The sequence below is a fragment of the Furipterus horrens genome, unplaced genomic scaffold, assembly GCF_987537825.1.
Source record: "Furipterus horrens unplaced genomic scaffold, mFurHor1.1.pri manual_scaffold_11, whole genome shotgun sequence".
Taxonomy (NCBI): domain Eukaryota; kingdom Metazoa; phylum Chordata; class Mammalia; order Chiroptera; family Furipteridae; genus Furipterus; species Furipterus horrens.
Window position 1 is genome coordinate 87,578,184 of NW_028327181.1, and position 24,746 is coordinate 87,602,929.

The window sequence follows — 24,746 nt, forward strand, 5'->3', positions numbered from 1 at the left end:
TTTTTCATTCTGGCAGTCTGCACGATTTTATGATTCACTGGATCTTGATGCAGATTGAAGGAACATAGGACCTCTCCTAACAATGCACTGTGTGTTTACGTTTGGCTTGCCAACAGCTCATCTTAGACTGTAAGTTTCCCTGTTTTGATGGGACTTACAAAAGGACATCACAGAAAGACGCCAGTGTTCTGAGACATTTGACTAAGTCCGTTAACTCTCCTGTTTTAGTTGAGGACATGCTCTTTTTTTTCACAGAGACAGTAGGCAACATTTTCACCTCTGCTTCTTGAGTACAATAATAAATCCTTCATCTGGTCCGGGGAACTCCTCCCTGCACCACCCTTTCTCAGTTTAGCCACTTTTTAAATTAAATTTATTAAAGTGACCTTGGTTAATAAGACTATAGTTTTCATGTGTACAATAAATGATACATGAGCTGTATGTTGCATTGTGTGCCTGCCACCCAAGGTCAGATCTTTTTTCATTACTATATAGTGCACCCCCTTTCCTACCCCCACCACACACCCCAGCCCTCTGGTGACCATCCAACCATCCTGCTGTTGTCTGTGTCTATGAGTTTTGTTTGTTTGCTTTTCTTGCTTGTTCTTTTTTTTGTTTGTTTGTTTGTTTTCAGTTTTGTTTCTGTAACTATTACAAGCAATGAATGACTTCTAGGTAGTAATCACTTAATAAAGTAGGAGTCATTAAATTTCAATTTACAAAGATCTAACTCAACGTAGTTAGTGAAATAGAACTTCATTGGATGAAGTGATTGCAAAGTTCTGAGGCAGATTTTCTTCAGGCAAAACAGAATCGATGCTCTGTCCCATTTCAGCCCTGTGTTCTGCTCTTCTCTGCCTTGCCTTTATTCCCTGGGAGTGTTTCCTATATAAATAATGGGAAACAGTGCTGCCAGTAGGTTACAGTTTATATTCTTTCTATGGCTTACACTCTGAGCAAAAGTGGAGCGATTTTTCCACTACTATTCACAAAAGTCCTAGGAGATACGCTAATTTATGGCCATCCCTGAACCGTCACTCTCTTCAGAAGTAAGATCCTGATTACCCAAGCTGGTACTGGAGGGTGCAGATGAAGAATCACTTTAGCCCCTTCCAAAATAAAGGTGTTTTATAGGGTTATTATAAAATTGGGAAAGCATTGGTTCATAAATAGAAGGTATGTTGTCAAAAAATAAGAGAAAGAAAAAATAGAAAGAGAAGAAAAAGGGAGAGAATAAACTTTATGCCCAATAAATATTAAAACTAGAACTCAGTGCATCAGCTCAGAGATTTTCATGGCATTTGATGGAGCGCCAACCATCATGATAAGGATCAGATAGTGTCCATGACAGAGGGATGCTAGGAGGCATGAAATTATGAAAAGGAGAGAATGTGGGTCATTTTAAAGACTGCCTGTGGGTTAAGGTATTGATGGTACAATGTCAAGGGAAAAGGGATGCTACACTAATTGAGACAAGCAGATGAATGTTATCATCTGTATGTGGTATGTGAGATGAGTAAATTTAAAAGCCCATTTCTTTTCTATTCATCTTATTATTAGACACTAGCTACAATTTACAGAACTTCAGCATTCACACTGCAATATCTTAAAGAATGAAGGAAAGAAATAGAAAATATGCAAATAAAACAAATATTAAATGGATTAAATTCCTATCTTAAGGCATTTCTCATTTCTCAAACAGTATCTCTCTTGAGAGGCATACACGTCTGAGCAGTAAAATGAGAATCAGTTGACAAGCACTTGTCCCCATGAAGAACATTGCTTTTTCCCTTTGTTTCCATTTCCGCCAATACCCCTCCAGTGACTTCAGTTACAAAATACAAAAATATACTGCTTTTCATTTATGGTTTAAAAGAGGAAGTGAGCCTGAAAAAGCAAAGAAAAATTTAAAAATATGTGACAAGCAGTTTTCAATATATCTAAAAGTGTAAGAAGTAAGCTATTAGGATATTTATCACAGCACTCTGTAAAATGTCCAATAAGAGGTGCTGACCACTGTGGCTCCATTGGTTGGGTGTCTCCCACAAAGTGAAAGGTCACCAGTTTGATTCCAAGCCTGGGTTGTGGGTTCAGTCCCCAGTTGGGGTGTGTATGAGAGGCAGCTGATCGATGTTTCTCTCTCACAATGGTGTTTCTCTCTCTCTCTCTCTTTCTTCCCCCATGCCCTTTCTCTAAAAATAAATAAATAAAATATTTAAAAAATCTCCATTAAGAGGATTGATTATATATACCATGGTATAGGGATAACAATGGAAAACAGTCATTAACAATACTGTGATAGAAGCACACTTGTTGACATAAAAGACCTCTAAAATGAATTTTGAAACATAAATACAAAGCTTGCACAGCAGTAAAAATAAAAATATATACACTACTTACTTACTGATGTTCCTAGCCCAATATATAGAATTAACAGGGTCACACTAGGGTAATCGTAGCTGTTACTGAGCCCAGATCTGTAGTGATGTCCTCTAACCTCTCATTTCTCTTTCCACAAGTAAATAAATATCGAATTAAATACTGCATTTCCTAAGAGACAGATACACTATATGTTGATCTTCTAACAAATATTATATTTTCTCTAAACTTTTGATTTAAAAAATTGTTTGTAAATTTAGTAAAATTGCAGGATTACAAAATCAATATACAGAAATCTCTTGTGTTTCTACATACCAATAAGGAATAATCAGAAGACTAAATTAAGAAAACAATCCCATTTACAATTGCATCAAAAAGTATAAAATAAAATGAAATTCTTTGGATAGGATGAGCCTTACACATACCTAATTTTAAACCATTTTCTAAATACTTTTTTTCTAAGAATATAAAAATAATGTATGCTGTTTGTGAAAATGAGGAATAAATAAAAATGCTCAAGCACACACAAAAAATGAATCTATAATTCCTTTCTTTTGAATTATATATATATATATATGTTCATATATATTCATGCTGTATTGCTATAACTAGAACTTACAGCTTAAGAAGCATACCAAAGTCATTTTTATTTTTATTATAAGATTGATGTAGTTTAATAGATGAAATTTTAGGTGGTAATATCAATATCCCCTCAAATTATACTTAGTCATACTCTTGTCACATTACTTGATATTGAACTTAACTGTGTATTTTGATTATTTACTTTTTCTATATTAAATTACTATACCATATATTAGCATGGTATCCATTTACCCCATAACAAGAAAAGCAACTTTAAAAAAATAATTCTGGCAAGAATTCTTTGCCAATGTTAGTCTAAGAGGGGATCTTTAGAAAGATTACAGTATAGTCAGTAGAAAGATTATGAACTTTTAACAATGAAACCCTGGGATCAATGCTCTTTAGGTTCCTCTTAATATGTGCTTATGAGCAAGTTGATTAAATACTATGAATCTCATTTTTTTCTCATCAATAAAATGGGGTTCATACTCCTTATTTGTACCATTTGTCTCGAGAACTAACTTGTAATATATGTAAGACACATGTCACATAATAAATACTGAATATAAGTTTATTTTTTTCAAAAGGGTTTTGAATTACAGCTTTAAGAAAATAATGCATGCAACTCATGGGCTTAAGAAGTTATTCACTGTTAAATATTTTGTGTGCATGTTTTCAATATTTCCCTTTATACATATACAAAAAAGGGGGGATGTATTAGTCAGGGTTCTCTAGAGAAATAGTACCAATAGGGTAAATAGGTAGGTAGGTAGGTATGTAGATAGATAGATAGATTGATCAATAGATGATAGATCAATAGATGATAGATAATAAGGAATTGGCTTATGCAATTAAGGAGGCTGGGAAGTCCCAAGATCTTCATTCAGCCAACTAGAGACTCAGAAGAGCCAATGATGTAAAGTCAGTCCCAATCTGAAGGCCTGAGAACCAGGAGAGCCAACAGTATAAATCCTACTCTGAACGCTGGCAGGACCTGAGGACAGTCGACGTTTCAGTTCTAGTCCTAAACAGGAAAGAGACCAATGTCCTAGCTTAAGGCAGTCCGTCAGGGGGAGTTCCCCCTTACTCAGGGGAGAGTGCACCTTTTTGTTCTATTCAGACCTTTCACCAGTGGATAAGGCCCACCCACATTAAGGAAGGCAATCTACTCAATCTCCTGATTGAAATGTCAGTCTCATCCCGAAATACCTCATAGACAAACCCAGAATAACATTTGATCAAAATATCTGGGCACCCCATGGCAAGCTGACACATAAATGAACCATCACAGGAATAGAAATGGCATGCTTACTTTCTGAAAATGGACATTTTGGTGTAGTTTTACTGCTGGTAGTTTCCAACTGCAAAAATGACCTCTGAGCATAGGACGTTTCCTTGGGAATTAATTGCTGTACTAGGGTTAATGGCCCACAGCAATGAACTTTCTGAGACAGCCATTAATCTGCCTTGATTATTATTGCTTAATTGCTAACTAAAGTCTCCTCCTTGGTATTAAGTTGACTATCTCAGCTCAACCCCTTCCAGTTTAAAATGTTCATTCTTTCTTGATTCTTCTGGGCATATCAGAAACTAATGTTGAAAGCATGAGAAAAATTAAGATACAAGCACAGAAACCAACTTAACATTTTAAAATCAGTATTTATTAGTAACTTATTTAATTTTTATTTTTTATTAAATCAATATTTACTTAATGTTATCAGCATTGATACCATTCAGCTTTAGGAAAAAGTAATTTTAATACATCATTCACCATCCTTACAAAGCTTACTTTCTTTTGATTATCAATCTAATAATGTTTATTACAGAACTGCATGCATATAAAATGATAAAAAATACTTTATATTTTACCTCCCAAATTAAAGGACAAATGCATTTGGATACCATCTTCATATTGTTTCAGTGATGCTTTCCTTTGTACATTTTTGTGTGCATGTATAATATCTTGCATCAAAAGTCAATACCATAGTTGTTTCTATGTAATCTCATTCATTTTATATAGTATTTTAATAGTGTACCTCAATCATAAAAATTTTAATTGTCTTTGTTGTATTTCAATCATAAAAATTTAAGTTTAACTTACTTATATTAAGATTTCATTGAGAATTTAGTTGCGTAAAGTTCTAAAATTAAAATGAGTTTACAGATCTCTCCCAGAGAAATACAGTCATAAAGGTGGGTTATGCTGGGACCAGAAGAAGGGAATCTTCAAAAGTAAAAGTAGCTTGTACAAGTAGCTCTAATATGCCTTTCCCTTTAGTGAAGGCTTACTTTCTTTTCTTTTCTTTTTTAATAATTTATTTGTTTGTTTGTTTATATATTTTTAGAGAGAGGGGAAAGGAGAAAGAGAGGGAGAGAAACATCAATGTGTGGTTGCCTCTCACTTGCACCCCCAACTGGGGACCTGATGTGCAACCTAGTCATGTGCCCTGACTGGGAATCGAACCAGCGACACTTGGCTCGCAGGCCGATGCTCAATCCACTGAGCCACAGCAGCCAGGGCCAAGGCTTACTTTCTTCACTTAATTATCATTCTAATTGATTTAATTAGTTAATATTATCTCTACTTTAAATAGTAGAAACTGGGACTCAAATAACTTGCTCAAAATCCCAAAGCTAGTAAGAAGTAGCAAACCAAAGAGTTTAAATTGGTTCTGGTTCCAAATCATTTGCACTTTGGTTTTAGGTATCTGAGAAGTGCGGTAGAAGAAACTTTAGAAACCCACACATTTTAGTGAACAGAATTATAAAGCATATAATAAAAAATATTTTGCTGCCTTCTTTTTCATGCCTTATTTTGTTCTTTAAAAACGACCTCTTCCAATTCTTTTAAATACTACTTGTTATATTTAAATTTAACTCTGTTGTTTCTAGCTAATATATTTATGTAGGCATTATTACTATACTGATTTTGTTAATATCCTATTGATGCCTATTATGAAATAGGGAGCACTATTGCATTAAATGCTGTGGTTTCCCACATCCTTAAAATACATTCCAGTATTAAACAAGAATGTAGTTTATATATTACTTTTGACTATGCAACTATTTTTCATTGTTTTCCTGAGTTATGTTAGGACTAAGATTAAATTACATGTAATAAAAATCTTTACCCTCTGAAGTTAGTGCTTGTTTGAGTTTTAATTTGTTTATCTTTCTATGTACCTATCGGTAATTCTTTCTAACCTCTCTAACAGAATGCCAATACCATTTTCCAAAGGGTGAAATCAAGGCTTGTCTGGAAAAAGTCCAGCCATTGTTAATAATAATGAGAATAGTTTGCATGACATCAATGCAACCTGGCAGCCAGGACTGGAATGTACCTGCATGAAGAATGACAACTTCACTGTACTACTTCAGTGGGGTGGTAGACACTGTTTAGTAAGCCTGTGTACTGTGTGGCTGTCACATTCAAAATGTCTGAGTGAGTAGAGCAAAGAATCTGCATCAAGTTTTGCATTAAGCTTGAACATTCTTCCTTGGAAACTATTCATATGATTCAGAAGGTCACAATTGTGGGCAACTGGTGATTAGCAGATTCATCATGACAATGTGCCCACTCATTCATCACATCTCGTGCAGAGAGTTTTGGAGAAACATCAAGTTACCCAGGTGACTCAGCTCCTATACAGCTCAGATTTGGTGCCCTGCCATTTTTGGCTTTTCCCAGAAACTAAAATCACCTTTGAAAGGCAAGAGATTTTAGACCATTGGTGAGATTCAGGACAATATGAAAGATCAGCTGATGGCAACTGGGAGAACTTTGTGAGGTCTCAAGATGCCGACTTTGAAGGAGACTGAGGAATCATTGTCATATGTACAATGTTTCTTGTATTTTGTATCTTCTTCAATGAATGTCTTTTCTTTCTTTTTTTTTTCATATTACATGGCTGGATACCTTCTGCATAGACCTCATATATCAGATAATGTAATTTTCCCAGAGACTACCTGTATACTTCTCTTCTGGAATTCTGCATCTTCTTGCTTTAAACTGAAATGGTTGCTCTCTAGGGATATAGAGTTATATAATATGAGACTATTTAACGTCATCCTTGGAATTCTCTTTAACTGTGTTATTAGAGTTCTTGTTTCTTGTATGCTTTAGCTTCTTATTAATGAATGGTAAACTTCTTTTCAAGTTTTACGTTCATGAAAATGTCTGCCTAGATCGATGATATAGCTAGATATAGAATTATAAGTTAGCAAAAGCATTTTCTCAAAACTGTCAAGTCATTGTTCATTTCCATGAGGTCACTTGCTATTCTTAGAGGACCAGTGAAATTTTTCCTTGTTGTTGTTTATTGTTGTCCTATTATAGTTGTCCCATTTTTCCTCAATTGCTCTCCCCTGCCCCACCCACCTCCCCCCTCTCACACAGTCAGTCCCCACAATGTTGACCGTGTCCACAGATCATTTATATTAGTTCCTTGACTAGACTATTTCCCTTCTTTCCCCTCCTTTTCCTCCTCCTCACTCCCCTCTGGTCACTGTCAGTCTGTTCCTTATTTCCATACCTATGGTTCTATTTTGCTCATTTGTTTGTTTTATTCATTAGGTTCCTGCATTAGATGAGATCGTATGGTTTTTGTCTTTCACTGCCTGGATTATTTCACTAAGCAAAATACTCTCCAGTTCCATTTATGTTGTTGCAAAAGGTAGGCATTCTTTCTTTCTGCTGCATAGTATTCCATTGTGTAAATGTACCAGTTTTTTGATCCACTCACCCACTGATGAGCACTTACACTGTTTCCAGCACTTGGCTATTGTAAATAATTCTGCTATGAACATAGGGGTGCATAGGTTCTTTTACATTGGTGTTTCGGGGTTCTTTGGGTATAATCCTAGTAGTGGAATTGCTGGTTCAAAAGGAAGTTCCACTTTTAGTTATTTTGAGGAAATTCCATACTCTTTTCTGTAGTGGCTTTACCAGTCTGCATTCCCACCAACAGTGCACTAGTGTTCCCTTTTCTCCGCATCCTCACCAACACTTGTTTGTTGATTTGTTGATGATGGCCATTCTGACCCATGTGAAGTGGTATCTCATTGTGGTTTTAATTTACATCTCTCTGATGGATAGTGATGCTGAGCATTCTTTCATATGCCTATGGGCCCTCTGTATGTCCTCCTTGGAGAAGTGTCTGTTCAGGTCCTTCGCCTGCATTGTAATTCGATTGTCTGTCTTCTTGGTATTCAGTCATATAAGTTCTTTAAATATCTTGGATATCAAACCCTTGTCCCAGGTATCAAAACCCAGTGAGTAGAAGGAAGGAAGTAATCAAGATCAGAGAAGAATTAAATGACATAGAGACTAAAAGAACAATTGAAAGAATCAATAAAACCATGAGCTGATTCTCTGAAAAATAAACAAAATCAATAAACTTTTAACCAGACTCATCAAGAAAAAGAAGAGAATACCCAAATAAATAAAATCAAAAATGGAAGAGGAGAAGTCACAACCGATACCACGGAAATACAGAGTTGTAAGAAATTACTACAAACAACTATATGACAAGAAATTTGACAACCTGCATGAAATGGACAAATTTCTGGAAACATAATCTTCCAAAACTGAATCAAGAAGCCTGAATAAACCAATAACAACTAGTGAAATTAAAGCAGTAATCAAAAAACTCATGGCACAGAAAAGCCCCAGACAGATGGCTTCACAGGAGAGAACTTTCCCAAACATTTAGGGAAGAATTAACTCTTATCCTTCTCAAACTATTCCAAAAAATTCAAGAGGAAGGAAGACTTCCAAACTCTTTCTGTGAGGCCAATATTATCCTAATTCCAAAAAAAGGTCAGGACACAACAAAGAAAGAAACTACAGGCCAATATCGCTGATGAACATAGATGCTAAAATCCTCAACAAAATATTGGCAAACCAGTGCAGTTTTGATACAGGTTATATATTGGAGATGTTAAAATTTTAATTTTCTTCAAGACAACTTAGATATTCTCTTTATTTCTTTTGTTCTAAAATTTTACTATGGTCTGCCTTCCTGTGGTTCTTTTTTCATGTATGTATGTATGTATGTATGTATGCATGCATTTTGCAGTGAGATCTTTCAATATGAAAAGTTAGTTCCTTTCGTTCTGAAAATATGCTTCTATTATCTTTCTTAATTTCTTCTTCCTTTTTCTTTAACCTATTATACCTTTCTGAAATTAATTGTAGTGGCTTGAACCTCATTAATTATTTTTTTCTCTACTAGGCCCATCACATCAATTTTTGTTAACTTTTTATTTATTTTTTATGTCAAATCTTTTATTAAGGATTTTATTCTCCATTTATAACTTCACTGAAGTCAAATTCATTGAGTTATAAATTAAATTCATTAAAATTTACATTTTTAGATGTGGAGTTCTACTACCACAATTAAAATATAGGGTATTTTACCATCATTGCAGGAAGTTCTCTTGTGCCCCCTTTTTTTGTCAATCTTTTTATTCTCACATACTGACCTGATTTTACTTTCTTTATTTTTACCTTTTCTAGAATGCTACACAAATAGAATCAACTTGTAGGCCATCTTTGTGTATTGCATTTTTCAATAGCATAATACTTCTTAGATTCACCCATGCTGTTGAATTTATTAGATGTTCACCCCTTCTTACCAGTGAATAACAGCTATTTCTGGATGTACTATAATTTTATAATCTATTTATTATTTGATGAATATTTGAGTTTTCTTTTATTATAATCAGTAAGGGGACCTCCACATTCAATAGAGGTTTTTTTGTATGAAAATGTATTTCCATTACTCTTGAGCAAATGCTGTAGCAATAGTATTGTTGGGTCATATGACATAAGTACATGTTTAACTTTTAAGAAACTTTCAAAGCTTGTCCAAACACCTGCATCATTTTGTATTCCCACCTGCAATGTAAGAGATTTACAAGGGCTCTTGTCTGCACCCTTTCCAGGATTTGATATTTCATTTTTTTGTTAGAAACCTCTGCAAGCACTTGAGTTTTGGCTTTCCCTACTAATCTAAGTCAATTACCACTCTTCCATCCACTTTCAATCTTTCAAAAATGTGTTCATAGTTCTTCCAGAAAGATGGGGAAAATCTATTTTTTCTTATCCCTTGTACTAAAACCAGCTAAAAACTATCAACATTATATACAAAACAAACATAAGAAGACTCCAAAATTTGGAGAGAGGAGGCAAACTATCTAGGGACCATGGGCCCAAGGAACAACACAGTGTGATTTTTGTCTCCTGTACCCCCGACTTACAGCTGAAGAAGTCATATGGCTGGAAACATGCACAGGTAGAGACAAAAAGAGGACCAGGAAAGGAGAAGCCTTGCAAAACCAGAAAACTTTCGACAGTAACTTTTCCACTCCAAGCAATCACCTCAAAAAAACTATGGACCCACCCCACTCATGTGAGCAAAGGCCAAGTGGGGGAGCTTAGATCTTTACCAGTACTGGGATATAATGAGAGTCTTCCATATCCCCACTAGGATGGTTCCAGAAAACCACATAGGGAGCTGACACTTTCAACCTTACTGACCAGTAACAAGTCATTGATCAATTGGTATCAGTGGAAATCACTTGGGGAGCCTAGACTCCACTTGATAATTATGTAGAATCCCTCACCTTCCCAGAAAGCTGGTGTCATGGAGGCATCACCACCATGGCATCCATGGGACCATAAAAGGAATCAGAACTCCCACTTCTGTCCAACAAGGACTATCAAGTGTCAATGGAGGCCTAGTAGGTAACGCAGACTTATACCTTCACCTGCAGCGATATTTTAATACCTGTACCCTGTGTTACTGATGTGGCCTTCTACCACATGATTTCTGTTTCTGATGTTTCAATTTTCTCTGGTATATTTTATTGTGAAAAAATTGTTTTCTTAGCATTCTAATATCACACTAAAAACTTAACATTTATTGTTATATATAGTTCCACATATTTTGTGGTTTTCCTAATTCCTTGAAAAGTATAAAGTTATGGTTGAAATTTTTCTTCTATTTTCTAGAATAAATTTTCCCCAGAAAGGATTCTCCTTTTTTCTCTTTCTCTTCTTTTCATTTTACCATTTCCATCCTATTATTATTTGCTCTAGTAATTTTTTATTGTTGTCCCATCATATCCTTCTAGAATATTTGCTAAGTAAGCAGGCTGTTTCATCTGGACATTGCATTTGGCAGAATGTCCTGAGAGTATTATTTTTTGGCTCCCTTGAAACATTAGATGGTCTGTTTGTGTTTTCCTTTCAGAGCTTCAGATAGAAGATTGAAGGTTATAGATCCTGTTTAGTATTCTATGTTCTGATTTTATATCACCTCTTAATGGTGGAGGTGGGGCAGTAAAGGGTTTTATACTGCTCTCTCATCTTTTAAATTTTAAATTACCTTGTTTGAGTCATATAAAATACTGTGGGCTTTGCAAGTGGAAGAGCTTCAGTTTGTATGATTTCCTTGGTTTAACAGAATTCTAATATTTGAGCTCACCTAGCATCCAATCCTACCTTTTTTCAAGCAGTGCAATGGGGAATAAAAGATGACCTATGTCATCTCTTGCTACATCTTTCCTTTTGCATACTGAGTAGATGGACTTCACTTGAGATACTGAGCTTGCCCCTTAGCAACAGATACCTCTAGGGATTCACATTGGTTTTCATTTTATTATTTTATTATTTTTTTGAAATTTTTAAATATTTATTTAATTATTAATTATTTAATTGTTGGGGATAATTAGTATTGTTACCCTTCTTCCTGTCAGAAGAGAACTGAATGACACATTCTATTAATGATGTTAGTTTCTAGCAAGTCACTTTAACAAAGGAGTACATTCGATTTTTTTCCCTTCTTTTCCAACTTTACTCCCCATCTGGCCCACCACCACCTAACCACCCTTTCTTCTTAGATCACTTATTAAAGGCACGTCCCAAGTTAGTAAAATTCCTCTTAATTCCTCACTTTCCTTCTGCCCCACAATGCCAATATCTAGTGGTGATTGGTGGGGGTGTTCATGGGGTGGGTACATGGTGCTGGACTGATGGAGGAAGACGTCTCTGTGGATTCTTACTGCCTGCTTTTAATTTTTATCTGCTTGTTCTTTTGCTATTATAGTATACTGTACCTTTATTTGTGATATAAAATTTAGCCCTTTCACAAGATTGAATACTGCTAGTTTATATTTGCTATTTTAATTTTTGTGTTTATTTCCTTTAACTGTATGCTGAGGTGGGTTCTGTGAATTTTTATTCAATATTCAATCTTTTCAGCCACCAAATATAATTAACAACTTATGATTTAGGCTACTTATTATGGTAGTGTTAGAAATCATATTAAGATATCTCTCATTTAGGTCTAATGGCAACAATGGCAACCAAAGATGCAATTTCAAAATATGTATCAACAAGTTTATTTATTCTATTTCTTAGCTAATACCCTATTGTTTGAGAGTAAATGCATTATTTCAAATGGAAAACCAACTCAAAGTTCAACATCTTATAATGGCACACCAATTATAAATTATCTGTCTACATAAAGGATAGATAGTTTCTAAGCTCTCTTTGTTGACCAGGAAGTACTTAATCTGTTGTGTTGATGATATTACCAGGTTTGCCTGATCCCTGCCATCAAGGCAGGTGATGTGTGTGAACACACACACACACACACACACACACACACACACACACACACACACACACACACACACACACACACACACACACACACACACACACACACACACACACACACACACACACACACACACCCTACACATAAACCTCAGCTTTTTCGGACATGACTTTCTAAGAAGTCACTAATAGTCAATTTCTATAATATCTAATGATCTCAGTAGGGTCCTCCATCTCTGAAAAAGTCATTACACATGCCACACTATAGAAATGTTATAAAATAAATTAGCTGCTGTTGACTTACATCCTAGGTTTGTCATTCAAGGAAATAACCTTTGAGAACTGGTGTGGAAGTCCCAGCCATGTCTCTAATAACATTGGAATAATTTTATTTCACCTGAAATGCTTCTACCTGGGGGAAATGTTGCCTTGTTTAGATACCTCTGGTAGAGGGATGAAGGATGCAACTTTCCTAGAAATTCAGAAAATACAAAAGTATGTGTCAAAACAACAAATATCTAAAAACCTATTTCACAATTCAGATAGTCACTTGCAGTACATGTCCTTCAAGCAGATATTTTGTCCATTTCATGTCTGCATTTGGAACATTAACCTTTAGACTACAGTGTCCTTATTCTACTTTCTCCTTTTCTACCTAGGATTAATTTTAATCAGATGGTAATTAAAATAGGTACTGCATAACCAACTTACATTTCTGCAAGTAATTAAAGCTTCTAGATTCATGCCTTTTCCCCTCCCAGTTCTGTTAGAAGCAGTGGCAGATAATTTGTATTTTTCCTTGCAGCACAATTCTTGTAGCAGTAATGGCTCAAATTCTAATAAATCTCTTGCAAATAACTTGTCTGGGCTTTGGAATATAAGAGAGAAATTATCAGGTGTTCATTTGTTCTTCTTTTCTATAAAAATGTATAATTCCCAGTCGCATGCTATCGACTCTAAAAATTATAATTTGTCATTGTTTTATTATGAAATAGTAGGGAGTCATGTCTCAAAAGTTGGGTTACTTGTGAAAACCTAGAACAAAGACAATCAGCATTTTTATTACTTCCATTCTTATTTCTTTTTCACAGTAACTGAGAATGATACAAAGGATTTTGAAAAAAATAATTTCCACATAGAGGGAAAAATAACCTTGGGGAATGTGGTTATATTTCTTGCTCATTTACCATATTCCCATGTTATAAAAACAGACCACTCATTTACCCAGTGAAACAAATAGTTTCTTTATGGAACATTTGCCCATTATCATTAGTTTTAAGATGGACTCTTGAGGAATCTCTACGTGCACATATTACATAACATGCAACATGGGTAAATGGAGCTGGTAAAAGCAAGCAAAGGTTTTCTTTCAGACAGGGTACCATGTACCTGATACTTACTGGTGTTTCATACAGGTTCCATCCTGGAACTGCCTGAATGTCATCGGCAGCCCCAAGCCTGTTGCACTGGGTCACTTGCCAATGGCATGACCAGCAAATAGCAGCCCACCAAAATCTCACTCCTTGGGAAGGGGTTGCCTCCTAGCTATTGCCAGAGTCTCTGGTGAGCAGCTCACTATGCATCTGGTGGTTATGAAATCTCATTTCATTACACTACTAATTTACAGGGAATGGAATTATAAACAAGGTGATTACTGAGCATAATTTATGGTCCATGTAATTATATAGCTGTCAAAGTACTGCTGGCAGCAGAATTGTGCAGAAGAGGGCTGCACTTTTGCTTGGTCTACTGAGCTTGTTAATTGTCCACAGCTGAAAGTATTTTTTTGCACTGCAAAATCAGCAACCTTCAGTTAGGAGAGTCTAGTTAGAGCGGGTTACAATTAACTACCCGACTGGAAATGTTGCCTATTGGCTTTGAAGACCTTCAGGTGCTGGAAAATTAATCCTTCAGCCTCTTGGTCAATGGAGAACACATCCACTTCCCTTGGTGGTTGGGGTGGGTGGAGTTACCTAATGAAATAGTAACAGGTAATAAAATCCAGAGCCACAAATATTACATCTCTACATCTAAATACCTATCTATCTCTACACTCATATTTATATGTGCATAATAAAAGCAATGGTGTTAGAAAGGTAACTTAGGAATGCTATAATGAAAAGTAAGCAGAAACAAATTCTATCTTTGCCATTTCTTGATAAATTAGACCTTTAATTATGGCATTTGAAAGCGTACCCGCTTGACTTCAGAGGGTGATCATGTATGCAGAGTATCAGAAGCAGGTGAAACAACCCAGACTACCTTAACCTGTTGCCAAAACAGGTGAAAAACAAGGCACAGAGCTGACCATTAAACCAAAGGTTTGTTTACCCAGCTACGATCTGATTTGATGGGCTTGTTTCCACCTCCATCACCCTCCCACAGCCTCAGGAGTTGTTCTGCTGTTTTTATTTTGTAGATATTGCCTGGAAAACACAAGGACTTCTTTCATATATTGATACCTGAGTAGCTTGTGCTGCAGTTAATTTGAAAGTTTCGATGGACAGAGTTATGTAAACTATATTGCCTCTATAAATGGGTCTGAATCTCTCTGTAACTTTGATTAATTTTAGTTTCCTCTGCTATAGCCCATGCTGTTTATTGATAATGAGCAGGTGGACCTAGTATTGTTCCCTTGCCATTTTCTGAGTGCTCTTTCTAGGACCAGGTCTATCCCGACTGCTACATGAGAGGTCTTCCTTAATAATAACAAAGGTTGTAGTATAGTTACTATTTTCCTTAGACCAGGGGATAGAGAGCAGAAGCATTTGTTCCGGGGGTTTGACATATATAAATATTAACTCCAACGATAAAAAGTAATTTATTTTATTCTTTTAAGTTAAACACTTTGATAAACTTATTATTTTAGGCAGAATTTTATATACTACCAGTGGGACTCAAATTAATTTTACTTAAAAATTGTTGAGTTCCTACCGTGTACCAGATATATTGTATACTTTCCTAATAAACTATAACATAACATAGTCACTTGATAGCAGAATAGTTAATTATCAGAAAATAATATTGTTGGGAGGAATCTATGAGAAGGGTATAAGAAATATGTCTTTGTCTTGAAATTGATAAGATCATATATTACTAGCAACCAGGTACATTTTTTTAGAAAGCAATTTCTCAATTTTATCAAGGTTATGTGGTCCTTTAGATTTAATTTAAGGAAGTAAGTAGAGATTTATAGCCAGAAAGATACTCATATGCAAAATTCTTTATTAGTAATAAAAGATTAGAAACAACCTAAATTCCATTTCATGGAAGATTGTTTTAGTAAAGTATATGCTATATAATTAAGATATAAGTTGAGATAAAATGAGCTAGATAAACCACTGTGTCTACATTATAATGGTCCCTTAAAATGGAGTAAACTTATGGAACATTGAAAGTAAATGGGAAAAAGAAAAAGTGGATGAGTTAGTTTGGTAGAATTATGCATGGTCTTACTTCAAGAGCACCATCATTTCTAAAAAGTTAATTGTGTAACACATATTACAGAATATTTTAAGACAGAAATGGCCTTCCCATGCAGAATCCATTGAATTCTGAGGTTCTTAAGACCCTGCCTGGCTCATGATAGAAGCCTGATTTCCCGGAGAGGAACCAGACCTCCACATCGTTTGGAAAGATTTAGGAATGGCCAGGATATCCTCAAGACTTGTTTGCTCGGCTGACATCTGCTGCCAGCTCAGAGGCATCCAGGCAAAGACACAGAGAATGTCTGCACTTCCTGAACTGCTTCGTTTGTCAGTAGCAGGGCAGCCGAAAGGGCAGGGTTTGTAAGCGAAATGCATTGGAAGTCAAGTTACAGGGATCCTTTGGTGAAAGGGAGCCAGTCAAAGCCAGCATCATGTCTGAGTTAATAAAGGTTCACGGTGGGGAACCCTATCTAAAGAATGTCCCTTGTCTTTGTGATCTAGGGTTTCTGGAAATTCAGTTTCAGGTTCCCGGGGTTCTAATGCAAGCTGCTCTCCAGGCAGTGTGAGATATTGTACTAGTGGAAAGCAAAAGAAAATAGAGAGCAAAGGAACTTAACTTCCAAGAGAAAACTATGGCCAATAATTTCTTTTGTTCTTAGCTGCTTGCAGAGTCACATTATTTTCAATGGTAATGTATCATATTTTGATATAAAATTTATAACAACGCTCCTACTTCCAGTATCCAAACATGCAAATCTCTGTAAACAGGGTTAGTCTGAAAACAAGAGAAGTTTTTAATTGATGTGACATTGATTACTTTGATCCAAACATACACACTCCTTTTGGTTACTTATCTGAATTCTAATCATATACTAATCCTGCATTCTGCTCCATAGTTATAAACTTCACTGGACATGGAAAAGATGTGTTTTGCCTCTCCCAACTTAGAAACAGTTTTTGCTCTTGAAACCAAGCAACTCAGAGGAGAGCCCATGGCCAACTGTGTGCCCAGTGAGTCAATGAGAACTGATACCTGGCTTTGCAGTCGGGAAAGACAAGCTATTTTATTATAAATGGTGCCGTCCAGGAGAATGGAAAGCTACTGCTCAGAAGCTTGAGTTCTCCAATGGTTTACAGACAAGAGGTTTCACAGAGCAAAAATTGTGCCTGACTATGAGTAAGGTGTTCAGGGTCATGGGCTGTGTTGATTGATCATATTTTATGCAAGCTTTAGCAATCTGATTTATCCACTCTTGGGTATGTGTGACTATGGCCAGGTGGTCTTGAACAGAAAGAGAGGTCTGTAAGACATCTTGGGATTGTGAGTCAGTGACATAGTCTTGACAGCCAACAGAACAGAGCTATACATGTCATGCTTAACGGGCTATATTCTTCTGTTATCTTAAGCAGGGTATACTTTTTGAAGCTCGCTTTACTGGCAGGCCTGCAGGCCCCAAGACATAACTATGTTCCAGTTGCAGCTATTGTTTCCGAACCAAAGCGGGGGTTCTGCTGCCTGCCACCACCAATAGACAAATTCTAGGGACAGGGTGGTGAGAAAGGAACAAGGTTTTTAGTCAATGTTGCACGATCTGGGAGAATGGTAGACTTTTCTCAAAGCCCATTCACTCCAGGAAACCCAGAGGAAAATACAGCAGACCTCAGCCAGACCAAAAGCAAAGGCAGCATCCAGACTTCCTTCTCCCATTGAAAGTACTGCCCTTTGGGAACCGCAGGCAGCCACTGAGTGGCCGCCGAGTCAGCTCGTCTGTTTCCCCAGCCACCGTCAGTCCTCAGGCTCCCTCCTGGAGCCCATGTGTGGGGCCAATGCCACCACCAGCTATGCGGCTTCCAGAGCCAGACGGTCTCACGAACACACCAGTCAGTACATTCGCAAGGTGGGTCAGTGCATCCCTTCCTTCCCTTGCTGCCATTCTGACCTCTGTGGCACATGTGCCTGCCTTGCCCTGGTCCCATCCCCAGTCAGGTACTAGAAGGGGGTAGGAGGACTTTGTTGCCTATCCAAGGATCTTGCTAGCCTTCTGTGTGCTCACTGTAATACTTCCTCCTGTTCCACCTCGCCCAGGGGCAGGGATATGCCACCAGGTGCAAGCCACTATTCCCCGGCGGGTGGAGCATGCATGCGGCAGAGCTTGGTTATCTGGCCGCTGTGGGCAGTTTAGGATGTCCTCCAGCATCCCCTCAGTTCGCTGCCCTCCACCTGCTCCCAGCAGTCTGGCCAGGCTAACAGTAACACTATGACTCTTAAGAAAGGCTAATTTAATAATTTAAACTAAAAGTTAAATTCTAATATATCAAGCATGTTATGTTTGGCTCAGCTCCTCTCTCCTACCTTCTCTGCCACCTCATAGACACTTGCAAACACTTCTCCATTCTTGGCAAGATTGCAGATGCAACCTCCTTAGCGTTTTTTTCAGTGCCATAGGCTTTCCAAAAATGGAGGTTCTAACCGGCAGGGGTGGAGGGTGTTTCCTTTAACCTCTCATGCTGCAAACAGAAACATGCAAGCCAAAACATAATCAAATTACCCCACTTTTCCCACTTAGGCAGAAAAGAATTGAGAGCAAAAATAGCTGAAGTCACATCACCAGACTTGTCCTATGAAAAACAAAATCTTCATCTGTATCTCGTCTGCATGATATCTCTCTCTCCTTCCATGGCTCTCATGAGGAAAGATTGCTTTTAATTTCCTTTATGTGAGGGATACAAATATGTATTCACATAAGGCAAGTAAAGTTTATTTTGTTCGTTTTTCAGTTTTTTACATCTGCACCTTGTATCTGGGCTCAATCGTAGGCTTTGGGGGAAATAGCCACTCTTGCCTTCTCTTTTCCCCAAAACGTGGTTATTTATGGAACATTATGTCATTATACCTCATAGACCTCTTCCTCCCTCCAGTTTATGTGGATGACACATCAGGTAGTATTTCAAAATATGCTCCCATATTTTAGGTTGGAAAGGGTGATTTGCCTCTCAGCTCTGATTTTATCTTCCCCTAATGTGGTTGCTGTAAACCTTTTTGATTGCTTTCTTTCACATTTCCTGAGGGGGACTGGTAAAATCCTTTTTAACAAGGGGTATTCGTCTGAGTATGCAGAGAATTTTAATTGAGCAGTTTTTGCCACCCTATTCCAGTAAACAATGTGAAAGTCTCAGCTGCTAAGAAAGGGTATTTAATCCTAGGCATGCTTTTTATAGCAATCTAATGGAATGCATTCAATTCAGTAACCAAGTAAACGGTGAAATAAATGATTTGGGCAAAGCAAGGCCCCCAAAGGAAGAAAACCATTCACCAGGGACCCTGCTCAACAGGAAAGTGGGCTTTGCACATGCCTTTCTGATACATATTGATACTTTTAATCTCCCTTCACTCCAGGCTAATTGGCAGTGATTCCTGCATGTGTCTCATGTCATGGGAAGGAATATGAGTATTTATCACCTTATTTCTAAAAAAAAAAAAAAAATGCATAATTATTCTAATTTTTATTTTCATCCTTATTTCCCCTTTATTAAAAAAAAAAAGATTTCTTCCTCTGGTGTTTATCTTATTAAACACAATGTTGAATTATTTCCATCTGCCAGGTTGGGGAAATTGCCTAGTAGTGTGGAGACCAAGTCAGAAACCAACATGATGAGTTATTTATTAGCTCTGGCCCTCTGGTTCCTTTACCCTGGTGGAGGATGTGGAGATAGTTATTCATTGCTTATTTGTAATCTTTTTATTTAAAGAGAAAGGAAATGCTCATATTTCTGCATGGAAAAGAAATACCGAAATGCCACTAGGAATACCCATGCTCAGGTCCAAACCCTGAAACTGGTTGTAATGGATGGAGATATCCACTGCAGGGAGAACACAGAGTGGGGGATTTATAACTGAGCATCACCGCCGTTAGGCACGTCTGTGGAAATACTGCTCCTGGAAGAGGGAACTCAGATAAAGTGGCAATGAGCTGGAAACATGTGACCGATGACCAGTACTACACACAGTCTGTCAGCTTAGTCAGGAAGAGAAGATATAATGGCATGAACAACATCAACAACAATAACAAAAAGAGTGAGAAAAATTAAGGAATTACCACTATACAAGAAGAATGTGACTAAGAAGTAACTTTCTTCTGTCCTGGTATCCTTCAGGGAAGTCCTGATGTGACAGGATGGGATGAGGATATCATGATTTCCAAAGCACAAATAAAATGGTGATGAGTATGCCCTTTAATGCTTTGTAATAACTAAAATGAAGGCAAATAGCCAGGTATGCTTCATATTGCCTCAGCATTTAGGGTAATTCTTTAAAAAGGAAGTAAAATGATAGAATACTGCAAAAATTACAATATTACTCTGATATTTCTGTATTTTTCACTGTTGACTCTAGACAGACTTTGACACAGCCAGTTATTACATTTCATTATGTATTTTCAAAATGCCAGTTCGTACTTCAATTTACGTTGTCCCATCCCATTCTGTGGCTAATGGATTTTCTTCTGACTTATGAATATGTAGCAGCAATGCCACATCCAGTAAAATTTTTGGCAAAGCTGAATAATCTTTCTCCAGTATTTTCTTCATTTCTCATTATTAACCGAGACTCACTCTCGCCCATCACATCATCTCAGTGCTCTGTAAATAACCTCATACAACATCTCACTTCTGTGCCTTTATTACTGCCATCCTGTCAGCTGACTTGCCTCTTTCTCTTTCGGCATTTAACATTCTTGTTATGATGCTAAATCCTATTTAAATTCTTCCTTTAGTAACGTATTCCATCAAACTTCACAAACAAACATTGACATAGGGTCGCATATTTTAGCTGAATGTCTTATTCTTACTCAGGTTTCCCCACTCGACAACATTCTTCACAGTAAGAACTTTGACTTTTGTTTCATCGGTATTTCAGGAGATAAGACAATGAGAGTATAGTGGATGTAAGAAAAGGCTTTTAGTACAATATGAGAACATTGTGGAGTCAAAAATCCTTATTTCACTGATGAGCAAACCGAAGTTCAAAATTTGAAGAGACTTAATGATGTTATTTAAGGCAGATGTGAAAGCCGAGAGTCAATCGTGAACCTTGACTCCAAGTCCAATGTGCTTTGTGTTAGCCCTGCCTGCCTCAAAACTTCTGCTTAAGAGGTATACACATTTTGATCGAGAGACTTGATAATCTGGCTGTTGTGAAGAGCACAGCGCAACAGCATTGCTAAGTCAAGTCCTTTATATATGTTGCCTATTGCTGTGTACCAAATTACCCTGAAACATGGTGGCTTTAAAAAACAGTAAGCATGAATCACATATCTGGGCACAGCTTAACGGGTCACCTCCGTCTCAAAGTCTCTCAGACAGTCTCATGCTAAGCTCACAATGACGTACATACGGCATTTTCCCTTTCTGTCTCTGGATCCCTCGTGTGCGCGGGAACTCTGTGATGTAGTTGGGCTTCCCGTGCCTGGGGAGTTAAATTTGATTTTCTCTCGTCAATCTGTCTCATTGATTTGATTCCTCAGCCAGCCAAAAGGAACCGGAGGGAGGAAGGATTTTTCCCTTTCTCCACAGCATTATCTGGGTAAGCCATAACACGGAATTTGAGAATTAAAATCTGGGGGTTTGCTTTTTAGGGATGTCTTCTAGTGCTTACGTCTTTGTATGGAAAGATCATTTTGCATTGACATCTGTTCATTCATCCAATCATTGAACAAAATACCTGTGTCCTAGGTTCTGGGGAAAACAGTGGGAAACAAAGACAAACAGATACTCTTGTCAGAAGCCTGATAGAAACATAAACACAGAAGTGAAAGAATAAACACAGTATAATAAATCTTAAAAAGGAAACAACAAAGGGTCTGAGAGAGAATGAATGTGGCTGTCTGCCTGTTTGAGACTCTGGCACGGTACACCTGTAATACCGTGATACGAGGTTAGGTAGGAAACACATGTGTGGTTGAGGTTATGTAGTTTTCCAGGCTATGTAAATTAGTTTGAATTTTATCTGAGAGCAATAGGAAGTCATTCTCCAGTTTCAGGTAGGGAGTAATATGATTTATATGAAGTTCACTCTTGCTCATATGTGAAGGATGAATTGAAGGGGCAAGAACAGAAATGGAGACATGAAGATGGCCTGATCCAGATGGTAGCAAAAGTGGAGAGCCGTGAGTGGGTGGATGCTAAATATATTTGGAAGAGTACTGGGGCCTGAATTAGATGTGAGGAGTCAGGGATAGCTGTGCTTCTCTGTGTGGTAACTGGGTGGATGGTTGTGCCAAGCACCGGGAGAGGGAGGGTTTGGGGAGGACTGGATGTGTTACCAGAAGAGGAAGAGGGATGAGGCTGGGTTAAAAAGAACATGTTAAATTTGAGATGCTTGGGAATCGTCCAGGTGGTACTTTATTAGGAATACTAATCTAGAGCTCAGGACCGGAAGTACAAATCCATGCTAGTATTTTAAACTATGGAACCAGATAAGTCACTTGGAGAAACCTGGCAATGGGTCAGGTCAGGTAAATGAGAGCCAGCAAAGGACACTGATAAATGAGTGTTTGAAGAAAGAATGATCAGATAATCCAACACTAATAAAAAGTGGTTACAGCTACACAGATGAGGCAGAGGGGTGAGCGAGGTTTGTCATTTTTTTTAGGGGGCTGGGTATCAAGCATGTGATTTACTCAGAATTCTTTTAAGAAATGTTCAGCTCTGTCAGATGCTGCTCTGTGGTCTAGAAGACAGAATAAAGTCCAGTAAAGTTGAATTGGTGGATCTGACTGACCTCTTCTTTCCTCATTTTTGAGTCTGTTTCCTTCCAGAAACTTTGAAGTCTCCACATTGCAAAAGCTGTGTAATCAGGAGAGCATACAAGGTTCTCCTGCCCCTTGTAAGTTTTTAAGATCTAATTTTTAGGAGATTTTAGCGCTGCTTCTGTGGGTAGAGGAATTTCTTCAGTTTATACTAATTACAGATATCGCTAGAATCTCTGTACCTGCAAAACTCTATAATTTTTATAAATTTAAGTATCTGAATCAATCAGTAACCTTAGTAGCTGTTGGGAGGTGAAACATGCCCGCAGGCTCCCACCTCAAAGGCTTTGTACTTCTTTTCCTCTTTCCCTACAGTGCTCTTCCCCGTGTTTTTCCGTGGCTTTTCTCTAATGTTAAGTTCTCAGAGAAAGCTTCTTTTACCCACCTTGTGAAAAATTGTGCACGATCCACACGCATATACACACTCCCAAATTTCCTTACTTTTCACTGTAGCAGTTATCACTATTGAGTATTTTGCTGTGTAACAACTTAGCTCCAGAATTTCGTGATTTAAAAATTCATTTGATATTTCTCGTGATTCTGTGAGTTAGGTTGGGCAGTCCTGGTCCGGGCTAGCGTGGCTCTTTAGCTAGGCCGGTCTTGGCTGGGATGCCTTTGCTCCACATGGTCCCCTCTGCCTCAGCAGGTTAGCCGGGGCCTTTTTCACACGGGCCGGGGGTTCCAAAGAGCAGTCAGAGAAAACAGACAGGTCCCAGGGCAAGTGCTTTTCAAGCCTGTGCGCACAGAGCTGACTTCAGCGGAAGCTGATCTGCCATCTGTGACCACCCCCCCCTCCCCCCACCGTGCGCACAGGAACTCTGTGCTGTGCTTCTGGCCCCGAAGCTCCGGGGTATGTCTCCTACCGGCTCTGGCGCCAGAGCCTCTCAGCACCTGGTGGTTCCCCTTCCCATAGGTTAGTGTACTTCATGCTTCACCAATATGGGGAACAGTTTAGGCTGGAAATGTATACCCTCATAACCTACTAAGCCATTTTTGGGAGATTTATTGAGATTTTGAACACTTAAATTCTATCCTAACTTGGAGTTTTAATTTGTTGAATTCCCCAAGACTTAGAAAGTTCAAAAAGATTCAGAGAATTTATCTCATATGTTCTCATTCAAATAATGCATCTTCTGAGAACACATTCTTGAACTGCCACAAGCATGTGTTAGATACTGTCTGACTCTGAGTCAGATGATCTGATAGTCACTCTGATATTGCGCGTGGTGTTTGAGTTTTCTTTGGCTTTATGCTGTATCAAAGCCTCACTAGTCAAGATATGTTACTCTTCACTTATTTATTAAGTTTCCAGGAATAAATTGCAATTTCTTAATCTTAATAATTTTAGGAAAATCTACAGCTATTTTGGAGTAGTCTATGACCGAATTTACTAAATAATCCAGTTAAGGATACACACTTCTGAAAGCAAGAAAGGTATACTAATCAAGTTGGCTGCCTTATATGCTTTATATGGGAAAATCTGTTTTATTAGTTTTTTTGTATGTGAGAAAGTGGGATCATTTGGATAGATTATTTTCTGAAGTGGAAGTGTGCTCATTTTATTTTGCAACACAGTGGCTAAGAAAATTAGAATCAGTGGTTTCACTCATCTTACTTGCTTTTCCTTTTCATCTTGTTAAATTCCCCAGTAGCTCTTCTATTACTCAGGGAGTTGCTGTTTTCATTTTCTCCTTAAATGTTTCTGTGTTTCTTTGAAGAACTCACAATAATTTAGTTTCACAGTGTTTTTGCATTACAAATGCAGCTAATGTTTAAAATGAATGGATTATTATAGTCTTAGCACCGATGTACAGCCTACAAAGAACCTTTGTGAGCTGATTTTAGCAGTATTTTCTAAGGACTTCTGCCAGAAACAAACAAAAAAACCCATATATCTTAAGGTCAACCTTTTATTTTGAATGCTTC

General features: G+C 37.5%; 1 protein-coding gene across 4 annotated transcripts in view; it reads left to right on the forward strand.

Moving 5' to 3' along the window:
- LOC149998746 (microtubule-associated serine/threonine-protein kinase 4-like) overlaps positions 1-24,746 on the forward strand; it is a 67,521-nt gene that overhangs the window by 36,930 nt on the left and 5,845 nt on the right. For 3 of the 4 annotated variants that reach the window (XR_016514020.1, XM_090291284.1, XM_090291285.1), the window contains one exon: positions 22,830-22,897. The exons of the other annotated variant lie outside the window; for it this stretch is intronic. The gene's annotated coding sequence lies outside the window, so the exon portion shown is untranslated. The remainder of the gene's footprint in view (positions 1-22,829; positions 22,898-24,746) is intronic. 4 annotated transcript variants of the gene reach the window in all.